Here is a 12,433-nt window from a genome sequence, read left to right as displayed (position 1 = left end):
AGGTGCTGAAGGCTTATAATTGCAGCTGGTCACCCACTTGCATTACTGCATGACTGCGCACCACCAGTGCAATTGCAATATACTACACATTGGCAGTAGGTACGCTTGCATTAGTGCGCACCGAGATAATAGAAACAACATCCCTCTAGACTCGCAGGGACTACAAAGCATAAAGGAAAGGACACTCGGTGCATGAGTTGGACTTGTAGTAGTTAAGAAGCTTCATCACCAATATGGCTAGCTGAATACCTTAACAAGTGCCTCTTGTCTTCTTCATCCTAGTGATGGCTCCACTCTCGGGCTTTGACCTGCACCCACCCACCCTGTAAACATTGATTGTTGTAACCCCATCAGCTCCCAAGCTCTCTTGCTAGTTGAACTTATTTGCAATGTCCTCCATCCATGAATCTCAGCATCATCGACTGCATTGAAGATGACGTACCTTTGATTGTGTAATTAGAAACCCAGTGGATGCCACCTCTTCCGGCCCCCCTCCTCTCCAGTCAGAGCATACTCTAAGAAGAGGCCTTGCCTCTCCTTCTCAACTTGATATTATGAACCCATCTCTCTCTCTCTCTCTCTCTCTCTCTCTCTCTCTCTCTCTCTCTCTCTCTCTCTCTCTCTCTCTCTCTCTCTCTCCCCCCCCCCTCCTCGGGGGGGTCACTATGTATAAATTGTGTATATCACGTGCATTCACGGACTATTTTTAAAACTCCTTATCTGTGAATTTTTTAGAAATAAAATACAACCTTTTCCTCTTCAATGTGTAAAAAAAATTTATGGTACCCTCTCATACTCCTCCTCACCCACCTGTTGTCGTGTTGTTGTGCGCTTTTCAAGGCATTATGCAACTAGCTTAAGCTCATGGATGTTGGTAGGCTCTCACGACCCGCCGAATAATGCAATGATGGTCATCTTCCTTGTCTCCACTCAAGCTGTGCCCTTTGTCGCTCTTGCTTTGCATCCTCGTACTGTGAAATCCACTTACGTATGAGTGGGTTGTGAAGCATGCAAAATCAATTGATCTTAGCCTCTAGATCCTCTGTCATGTTCATTTTCACACCAAGATTGCACATCACAATCCCAAAAGTGCTCTCATCATCAATGGTGCACCAAAGCGTATCTCTTGCACGATCAGCATTAGAAAGCCACTCTCCACTGTACACAAGGGACTCTGAAACTAGCCAACCCTATGTCATGCTACCCTCTAGACAGGCCTTCTGACACAAATATCCCTTGAACGTTTTCATAAAACGTTCTAAAAAGAACATCCACCTGGAATGCATTGTGCCTGCTATTTCTACCTTGTCAACTACGTGAACAAGAAGATGCACTTGAACAACATAGTAGTAAGAAAGTATGTCTCAAACATGCAAACAACCTCCGCAGTGTTTTGTTTGGCGGATGTATAGAAACTGCATCTATCTCCTTCTGGGAGATCCATTGCACCAATTTTGCAAGTTTGTAGATTTTTTGGCGGATGTTGCCCTCAATGGCCACCAAAAAAATAAACTGCAAAACATGTTTAGCATTGGAATCAAAGTCCACATACAAGTAATACTATGCACATTGTACTATGTTCTATTTCACTTCAAACATACCTGACACATTTTATGCCAGTCGTGTGACTTCAAACTAGTAAGCTTCCCTTCCTTTGTGAATGCTATCCAGAGCAAGTGCATTACACTTGTGGGTGTACTCGTGGATCAACTGTTCCCTTTCACTTTGCGTTCCTATTGTCTTTTCAAGATCCATGGTGCTTTAGGAAGCTTTATCGATCCGTCATTTGTTGTTTGCGGCGAGTATTTCTCCATATGATCAACATCCCTAAGGTCAATTTTAGATCCCAATGTATCTTTCTTGCCAATGAGATGGTCCCACAACAAATTACCCACATTCATATTGACATTCTTGAATATGTGCATCAGATCCAACAATTGATTGATTTTGAGTCTCGACAAGGATGACAACTCATACCATAAAGAGAATCTCTTCATCCCTAAGGGTAGATTGTCTTCACATATGTCCTTCTGCTCTAACCATGCTCGAGGAGACATCCTTGGCAGTTCACTTCCCAAGAAACCCTCTCGTAACTTGTGATTCTCTGGAAGATGCACTCAATGACCTTTGTAGATTTGCTTCTTGAGTGAGGGTACCCGACGTGCATTAAGTACTTACTGGGGCCACATGTGACACATGCGTTGTAACTGCTTGTCTGAAGCCCTGCACCCTTACACACAACAATAAACCCTTTGAAGCCCTGCACCCATACACATGACGCAAAACCCGACACAAGAGTTTTAGTCTCACTTGAGCATTCTAAGATTAGACATTTGGAGTTTTAGTTAGCTATAAAGTAGGCCGGACACACACTATGGGATCCCCCTACCCATGTTTTTCTCAAATTCTACTTCAACTACTTGTACAAACCAAAAGCCCATGAGAGAGAGGGTGTGTGTTGTGAGTGCGCGAAGGCGATGCGTGCGTAGAGAGAGAGAGAGAGAGAGAGAGAGAGAGAGAGAGAGAACACAAGATGTGGGTGGAGTAGCTCAACACTATGTGTGTGTATGAGAGAGCCCCTTATTCTTCTATCTAGTAAAGAATAAGGTGTGTACAAGTAATAGGCGGTCAGATGTCTCTGACGTGTTGGACCGGGGTAAGAGGCACATCGCCTTTACCCCAAGAATCTCCCACTTAAAGGCAAATGTGCCGATAAGTGGTACTACTATAGGACATAGTGGTATGTACAGTAGGTAAGCGAGGAAACTTGTCTCAACCTATGCCCACTGGTTCTCTTGAAGCCAATGCATTCTGTCGTGTAGGCTCTAGCAACATACGAAAGTGCATGTCCATGCTAGAATCAACATGCCTACCCTGCAGGTATCATGTAATGACCTACACCACTTCATAAGGCATCATCCTAGTGTCAGTCATCGCACGACTAACAACCCCAAGTGCAAATGCTCCCACTACTACTGCTATGTCGGGTCTTAACACAAAGAGGTCATATAAGAGAGTCCCAAAGGCTGATGGCAAACGCATAATCTCTGCCAGCATATCCATGCCAATCATGTCAATGCCATGTGCAATGACCTCTGACAATCTATTCTGTAGTAGGTATCTCAACCCTCTCTACATCACCACCAAAACTAGTCGCATATGGACACGTCAATCTTGACTCCAAAGTAATCGTCACTCCCTCATCATCCATAGAGCCTATATCCACATGTCTTGGCATCACCATATAAGCCTCTAGCATGAGCATGCCAAAGAACTCCATATCACTCATCTTCATGGTAGGAGGCATCCTATCCTAAGAGGATCAATCCATTGTGTCTCACTAGAGCATGGCCGCTCTAACTCTACATCTACAAACATGTCATGCAAAACACTCTAGAGCTTATCTGCAAAAGTATATGTCTGCAAAGTCACTGAGACTGCACTGTCTTGCACATGTGACTCACTACTCTGCTCCCTAACTAGAAAGCATCGAAATTCATCACCACCACCGGTGGCTACTCTAGTCGTGCACTCAAAGAGTTATCCTGCTCTACATGTTTGTCCTTAGACCCTACATGCACAACAAGAAAAGTGTCACACTGCTCATCAGCAAAGTGTACTCGCCTAGACTGCGAACATCTGCATGGCAATGGACTCACAGAGACTATGTCATCTCTGACACCAAGAACATAGAGAAGAGTCAAATGAGCACCACGACAGCCTCACATTATCACAAGAAAACTTGTCCTCATCAAGTAAGACTCATCAGTCAACTAAACATGACACCCATGATCTCTAAGATGCAAGATGGAGACAAACTCCCACAAGATCAGGTACATACTAAACATCATGGATCACAAGCACACTCCCACTAGCAAAGTGCAAATGAATGTCACCCACATCGTGAACACCATCCTGGAACAGAAAAGTGCTAAACCACTCCCTGCGAGGAGTAACATGGCGTTAAGCATTGATGTCCGGCTACCAATCATGAGCCAAAGTCCATGCATGCCTAGGTGAACATGTAGAAGTAGGAGTGTCTACCACACTTGTACTATCAAAAACATCCAATGGATCTTCCGTTGGAAATGCCTGAAACAACATCTCCTCATGTGCCCTAGTCTGCCACAATGCTAGCAAACCACATGTCTGCACCTCTAAGGTATGCTTGATACTTTAGCATGTGTATCCAATGACAAACTTTAGCATGTATACTTTAGCATGTGTATCCAATGACAAACTTCCACTGCAAAATGCCAAAACTAACCTGAAAATGAGTCTATAGATCAGCCCACACAAAGTGTAAATGCACTATCCACAAGAGTATAGCCGCTCAACACAATGCAAAAGAAAACCAGTTTGTCAAATACTTGCCACCAAAACTATGGTAAACATTTCATAAAACGTATAACCCTCTGCCAAAACCAAGAACCAATCATGCATAAATTATGACCATTCGCAATGAGAGCACAAGCGAAATTACCATTCACATAGGCACAAGCCAAAATGGGCCAAAACTTGGCTAAAATATCTCTCTAGCACCCATTACAAAGCACATAAAACCTGACAAAAAATCATCAAAGTATCCTCTGTAATTGGAGCAAAATCTCAACTATAAAACCGCATCCAAGATGCCAACGTGGACGAAGCTCTCGACCACTACAAATTGACAAAATACTATCAATCAAAAGTAACAAAAAGTGGGAGTAAACCTCAACCACTATAGTCTCCAAAAGAGGACTGTAGATCATAAAATTTTTGTTGACTTGGATCCATCTTGGTGATTGCTACTTTAGAGAAATAAATGCTTTGCAAGATTTTGGAGGTTGTCCTTTAGAGAACCCTTGCAAACATCCTTGAAAACTTTGAACCCTTTCTAGTATTGAATATGCACATCCTTGGGAGATATGGTAATAATGTATGAGATCATGCTTAGTAATCCATCTCCATCTTTATACACATCTTTTCAGCTTTTTATGCCGGATTTGAAACACTTGTGTGCTCTCCTAGACAATTGTCAACCCACTGAGTTGCCATACCATCCAAACTAGATGGATTCATAAACCCAAAAATCACTTGAGGATACTCAGTCTTTTTGGAGGAACTGTGCAATTTTTTGCCTATCCCAAGCATTATAGAACCTGCAAACAAGCTCTTGTACTAGAAACTAAAGTTAGCATTAGAAACTAAAACATCATGTACTAATAGATTAATCCAAGCTCTGCAGCCTTTGAGATGGAATTCTTGAGCTTTTCTTTTGATTACAATTGCCCAGAAGTCTGTAGAGGAAGCCCTCAGAATCCATATTTTCGTACTAACTTGATTGTTGTAGGTCAATAATTTCCAGTCCCCCTTGTTCTTTAGCTCTACAGGTTTGCTAAGAAACCTTAGGTATTTCTTTCATCTCCTATGAACTGCCCCAGAGGAACCTTCTTTCGAGTGAAAAGACTTTGTTCAACTGATATTGAGAAGACTCTTGCAAAAAGGTTAGATGAGTGGTTCTTCCATGAGAATAGATTTTTCCTAAATATGTCAAGAACCCAGCTCCATTTGTGGTTTAAAGAGACATTGAAACCCATAGGAATACTAGGTAGCGTGAAAATTTGACCATCCTTAGTAGCTTTGTACCCAAATTCTGAAATAATTGCAAGGCAGGTATCTTTAGAGACCCTATAATCTATTATTTCATGGTTAATGATAAAATCACTGGCCAGACAATAGAGGTTAAAGCAAGCCCAAAAGTTCTCAACACACTGATTAATATTTTTACTAGAACATTTGTGTCATAAACATACTATTGCAAACATAGTTGAACTTAATTTATTTTAATGTTAATAGCTTTCATTTTCCCTTGTTGAATCAAATCTTTCATTAGCTAGCCCACAGTATCAAAAGAAATAGCATAAAAGAAAGGCAAAAATGAGCAACCCTACCAAATAGATTTGTGTAGGGGGATTTCTTCGTACAAGGTACCATCCACAAAGATCCTAGTATTTGCATTGCCAAATATAATGTGCAAAAATATGATAAAGCCTTTACCTAGCCCCATGTCATGCAGACTTTGAAGAATGAATTCCCATTCAATTTTATCATATGCCTTATCAAAATCAATTTTGAAGAAGATAATTTTGTGGTACCCTCTGCATGTCCCATTCCTTCTTGGAGTGAGATGATAGCATCAAGAATGAATCTTCCCTTAATGAACCCCTTTTTCTCTTTTAAGATGAATTGATCCATATAGTGGCATAGTCTTCTAGCTAAGGAAGTGAAAAGATCTTGTAAACACAATTCAAACATGTATTTAGCCTTCAGTTTAATAGATCCTCCCTTGAGCCTTTCTTGTGAATTAACTTATTCACCTCCTCATTAATGGAAGGGGAGAGAGCCCCTACATCCAAGACTTCTTGCTAGACCAACATCAAATAAGGTGTCAAAAAGTCTTGATAAAGACAGTAAAATTCATTATGGACTCCATCCATCCCAGGAGTTTTGATAGACTTTAATTTTCCAATAGTTTCTCTTATCTCCCCTTCTACAATGGGTAACTCCAACAATTTAGCCAAATGTAAAGGCACTATTTTTTCTTGATAGAATCAATCTTTTCTCTAGCATTGGTTACATCTCTATTTCTCAAGAGGAGAGGGGCGAAAATATAGCCAAAAAATGGTCCTAGCAATGTCTACATTTTCCTTATGGGAGGTGGCTTGAAACCCTTCTTAATTGATCAAGAAAGGGATGAAATCCCTATATTTCTTTGTTATTAACAATGAAAACATGTGAATATTAGGCTTGTCAAGTTTACTAGTCCAAAATGGCATGGTCCAGGCAAGGGCAATGTGGGCCTCTAAGAGCTCTTACTTCCTTATTTGTTCAGGATTCAACTTACTAAGCTCAAGGGAGGATGGATCAACTAGTGAATTGGTCTCAAGCAAAGATATTTTCCTACCTATCATCATCATTCTGTTAGATCTAATTTCCTTAGCCTTTCTTTTGAAGTGACGTAAAGCCTTCTGAGTTTGCTTAATGGCAACATCTCATGCAACAAATGCATTTTTATGGAGCAAATGCACTTTCAAAGATATTTTGAACTTTATCTTTAACTGAAGCTAGCTTAAACGAGCAGATTTCAAGTTGAGGCTAGCTTGCTTTGAAAGTATGTTCCCCTTTATGCAGTTAAGAAATCAAAGGCTTTTGATCAAGCAACAAAAGGGAGGTCTAGATTTACAACTCACCAACCAGTTTTCTTGTAGTAGATCTACAAACATATACATTTTGTCCAATGTGGAAACTCCATAGGAGTTGTGTTGTTGGTTATGTAACTAGGTGAAACTAGAACTTTCAGAAGCACCCACCAGTGTATGCCTGTCAACAAAATCTTCCCAACTTTCCTTCTCACTCTCTTGACTAGATTGTCGCAATGCCTTCATTGTATCATTCAGAGATATCACCATGTTGAAATCACCTATGATGAGGAGAGGGCTAGTAAGCTCACTAAGTTCTGCCCAAATGGAAATCCTTTCATAAATAGAGTTAGAAGCATAAATGCCAATAACAATGTAGTTAAAAGGTTCTTTGAGAGTCACAACTATTCAATAACCCTTCTAACCATATTGAATGCTAGTGATCAACTGTTCATGTTTGAGATCTAGTCCAATCGAAACACCTCTCTTTTCTGCAATATGGTTAGTATAAATCCATTTGTGAGATTTGTGAATCCTTTGGAGATTGACATCCAATGAAAAGCCCTTGACTTTGACCTCCTACAAGTAGATAAAGTTAAAATACAAATGTTGACTGATTCTTGGTTGAGAACCTGAACAAAGACATGAACGGGACCCCAGCATGCTAGATCATTCATGATCTGAAGCAGAAAAGAGAACCTGTAAACCAAGTGATGGAGCCTTCAGTTCATCTTTATGATCAACCGCACGATCAAAAAATTCTTCAAATGAATACTCATCCTCAACCACAGTCATCAACCTTGCAACATACTTATTCAACCTATAACAATTTACATGTGCTTTATGCAGGATACCATCTAAGTCAGCAAGCTATATGTGGCATTTGGAAACGTGTTTAAAACCAAGAAATGATCTTGATATTTGATTTGAAACTTCTTTTGAAAAGTATTATCAAGATTTCTACTGTAACAAAGAACCATGTCACCCTTCTTGATGTCTTTGTCTTGCACCTTCTCATTCGCCTTTGCTTGATTGTTCTTCAATAATGCTAAAAAGCAAGCAACCTGTTGAATTATGCACATTGAAAACACAAATGCCTCTCTTTGAGTGCATCATGAGGCTCATATTCAAGAGTTAACATCAGCCTCAAAGCTGGTATCTCCACTTCAATAGGAAGCAAAGCATTTTTGCAAGAAACTAGGTGAAAGGGAGAGAAACCAATACTCGATTTGGTGGTATTCATGTAATCCCATAGAGCACAAGGTAGCTCTAAATCCCAAGTCTTCAAAAAAAAAAAAATCATCTTTGTAGGCATACATATAAGCTCTCCATTAAACCTTTCACTCCTACCATTACATTGTGGACAATAGGGAGTAGTAAACATGCGGTACATATGAAGCTTCTCACATAGATAATCACCAACTCTCCCCTAAAATATGCACCCTTTTCAGAAAGTAACTGTAATGACATGCCAAATTTGCAGCAAGTATCTTCATATACAAATTGGGAAACATCTTTGCTTGTGATTTTCTTAATAGCTTTGGCTTTGGCCCACCTAGATAGATAGTCAACAATAATAAGTATGTAATAATTTTCTTTTAGGAGGACCTATTGCATCAATACCCCACTTCTCAAACACATCATGTGCCACAATGGTTCCTCTAAGTTCTAATTTGAGAACCCTAGTTTCCATGCTTTGACATTCTTCACAAGACCTGAACCAATGATGAACAACACGTTGTATGCTTGGCCACACATATCCCTCCTGCAAGATTCTATGCAAAGTGATTTTTGAAGCAAAATGACCATCACAAGAGCCCTCATGATTCTCCTCTAAAGTTTGTAAATTTCTCCTTTCCATGGTACCTTCTCATCACAGGATCATCCCCTTTCAATACAAGGCATCACCCAACAACACATACCTTTTGGCACGATGAAGGAAGGCATACTTCTTTGATTTGTCCAACTTTGATGGAAGCATACCTATTTTTAAATACTCTTCTTCCCACTTCAAGGCTTTCCTTCCAAAATAAAGAGGAGAATTAGCCCTTATCACATACAGTTGGCCAATTGAAGCTTGTGTTGCACCATGTGTTTATCATTTTGAGACCTGTCGACATGCCTTAAACTCCAGATTCAAAACGCTTAAGTAAATTCTTCACTTGAGAACACACATTTTTCAGCCTTGGATTCCTACTTTGCCAAACTCCAAGTTTTGCTTAACCACCAAAAGAGCATCACCTCTTTTACCCTCACACGATGGATGCCAAGCTATAGGCAAAGGTGTAGTCCTTTCTCCAAAGTAGCATACTCAGCTTCATTGCTGCTTTGTGCTATAAGCTTTGAACTCCTTTTGGAAACCAAGTCACCTTGAATCATAAATTACAACACCTCCTAAAGCTTCACCATAAGCTTTCCTATAAGAGCCATCAAAAAACAATAAATAGGCATTGTCTATGTCAGGAGCTTCTATGTGCTACTTCTTCGTGGAATCCTCCTTGATAAGAAGAGGAATTTGTTTATACATAAGAAAATCAGCCAATATAGACATTGTACTCTCATTAACAAGAAAAGAGAATTGGAATTTCTGTAGCTCCACAATCCATTTCATGAGTCTCCTTGATAAGGTAGTGCTACTCAACCAATTGAGGTAGAAGAGTGTATCTAGTGAGAAACGTAAAAGTTTTGGGAAGAAGGTAGTGCTTAAACCTTCTACATGCATAAATTACACTCACCATAATGAGCTCCACTTTCATATAGCCTCTTTCCACCTCTAGTTTCACCCTGCTAGCACTATAGATGGACTTCATGTAGTGTGAGTTGTTACCTCGTTGGAGAAGCATAGCCCCAATAGAATTCTCACCTATACTGATGGATTCACATAAAAAGCTTTATCCCAACTAGGATCTTGCATGTCAAGAAGAGAACCAAGAACCTCTTTGATGCCTTGAAAAACCTCTTCACATTTATTTGTCCATTGCAAATGATCGAACCTTGGTACTTGTTGTAGAGGATAAAGAAGTTGAGAGGAAAAAGGAACAAACCTTGACATGTACTTCACCTTTTGAACAAAAGTAGAACTTTTTTTTTAATCTTTAGGTGATGGGAAGAACACCAAGGCCTTTACTTTGTTAGGATATGCTTCAGTCCCATTCTCAAAGAACATATGTCTTAAAAACTTCACTCTTGGTTGAGCAAGATGAGACATCTTTGGGTTGAGTTGACCTCCACTTTCATCATATTGCTTCAATTCCATTCCAAGCTTTGAACAATGATCCTTTCTTTAGCTTTGAACACAAAAGTCATGAATAAGAAGCACATGATAACAAAAGCATCCCCATGGTGTGATAAATGTGGTCTTCTTTTGATCCTTTGAAGCCAAGGTGAGCTAAAAATATCCAGAGAATCCATCACATACATTATACCTCTCATGTCTGCAATAGAATCGAGTATGATATCTATGAAAGGGAGAGGATATGGATCTCTCTTCATGGCCATGTTTAGAGGCTTAAAACCAACACAAATTCTCCACTTTCCATTCTTCTTGGGTGTGACAACAATAAGACTCGCCCATTCTGTAGTACCCAGAGGACATATGAAACCTGCTTTGAGAAGCTTGTCTACCTCTTCCTTTAAAGCATTGAGTTGTACTTGACCATTCTTCTTAGATTTTGGTGTACCGGATGAAATCCTTCCTTGATTGGAAAGTGGATTTCCTCTCCTCTGAAGTGTGAGGGCCATGCCAAGGACCGCTGACTGCACCATCTCCAAATGGATACACCACGATTCTTGACAGCCCTCCCGCTTGAGACCGATACCAATACAGGACTCCTCGTGCTCTTCGATGCCAACTCAAGGTTCTAATAACATTTACTTTTTCTCATATGGAACCCTTAACCCCAAAATACCTTTCCTTATGGATTCAACTAGTAGTTCTCTAATTCACCCTTGGTTCAAGAACACTTACGCGTTTTTCTTGGTTATGGCTGAGCACAGTGGTCAAAGTGTTCCCCTCAAATGAGTGTACTTAATAAGTACACAAAGCCCTTTCTCCCAAGTTTGATTCTTGATTTGTAAACTAAAATACCTTTCCCTGATCTTAACTTAACTTAATGTACAACATAAAATTGGGCTCAACTTTTCAGCCAATAATTTAACCCTCTCGAATCCACCCTCCCACCAAACTGTTTGATAAATGTACCTTTCCAAGGTAGTACTATGATACTAGAAAAAAAATATTTCAAACACGTTGAACCAAGAATACATTTGAATCATTTGAAAGCAGCATGAAAACTGTTACATACCCTTGCAAGTGTACATTTATCAGGTCGTTCCCATCCTTTTTATTTTTAGACTATTTTACTTCCTTTTTCCTAGTATTATCAAAGTTATCTACTTATCTTTCAAAGAGTCACATATACTTCTCCCGGAATATCCCTATCCTTGTCCTAGGACTCGAGTATCTTTTCTCCTTTGTCACGTGTGGAGGCGGCACCTTTACACAATTTTCAATTCTTATTTTTCTTTATCTTGTGTAAGAAAGGCTTACAGAATTGATCTACATTAAGTTCCTTTTAGATAAATATTCCAAGAAGCAGAGAAAAGGTCCGACTGAAGAGGACAATTACAGGATGGCCCATTTATGTCGCTAGTCTTTTCAAAGTTTCTTTTTACCAAACAATTTTAAGAGTTCCTTAATTAAATCATATCGTCCTCCCTTATCTGATCCCTTCTCGAATCCATTTTTCTTCCTCCTTTTCTCGTCGGCATCAGGCCTACCTAGACTAAACCAATTTCCAAACGCATTCGCAGGTCTCACCGCCCGGTCTAGACTCACTCCCATCCAATCCCAATTCCAAGGCATTGAATGGACCCGAGCTCAAAATATAAACCAACGGTTATCAGTCCTAGCTCAAAATATAGACCAACGGTTATCAGTCCTAGCCAAAAAGGACCATCCCCTGTTGCATCCCATAGGTAAATAACTAAACCGGCCTTTTCCAAACATGTAAGATAAATTTTACACTTAAAACTTCTATGTTAGGCTAGGGCTATCCACGTCAAATCTTCTCGATAACGTTTTTAATCCTAGTTAAAATTTGTGTTATGTTCATTGAGTTATAATCCCTTAGTTCCTATTTCCTGTTTAATGTATACTCAAAGCAAGACCTCAAGAAAACAACAAGTCTTTTGGGAGTTAAGTTTTTGTCTTGTTTTTCTTCGTCTTTTTTCCTTCGGCATCAGGCCTACTT

Source organism: Adiantum capillus-veneris, chromosome 19 (genome assembly GCF_014529385.1).
Source record: "Adiantum capillus-veneris isolate H3 chromosome 19, ASM1452938v2, whole genome shotgun sequence".
Lineage (NCBI taxonomy): Eukaryota > Viridiplantae > Streptophyta > Polypodiopsida > Polypodiales > Pteridaceae > Adiantum > Adiantum capillus-veneris.
The sequence above is the reverse complement of the archived record's forward strand: the minus strand, read 5'-3'. Positions refer to the sequence as shown.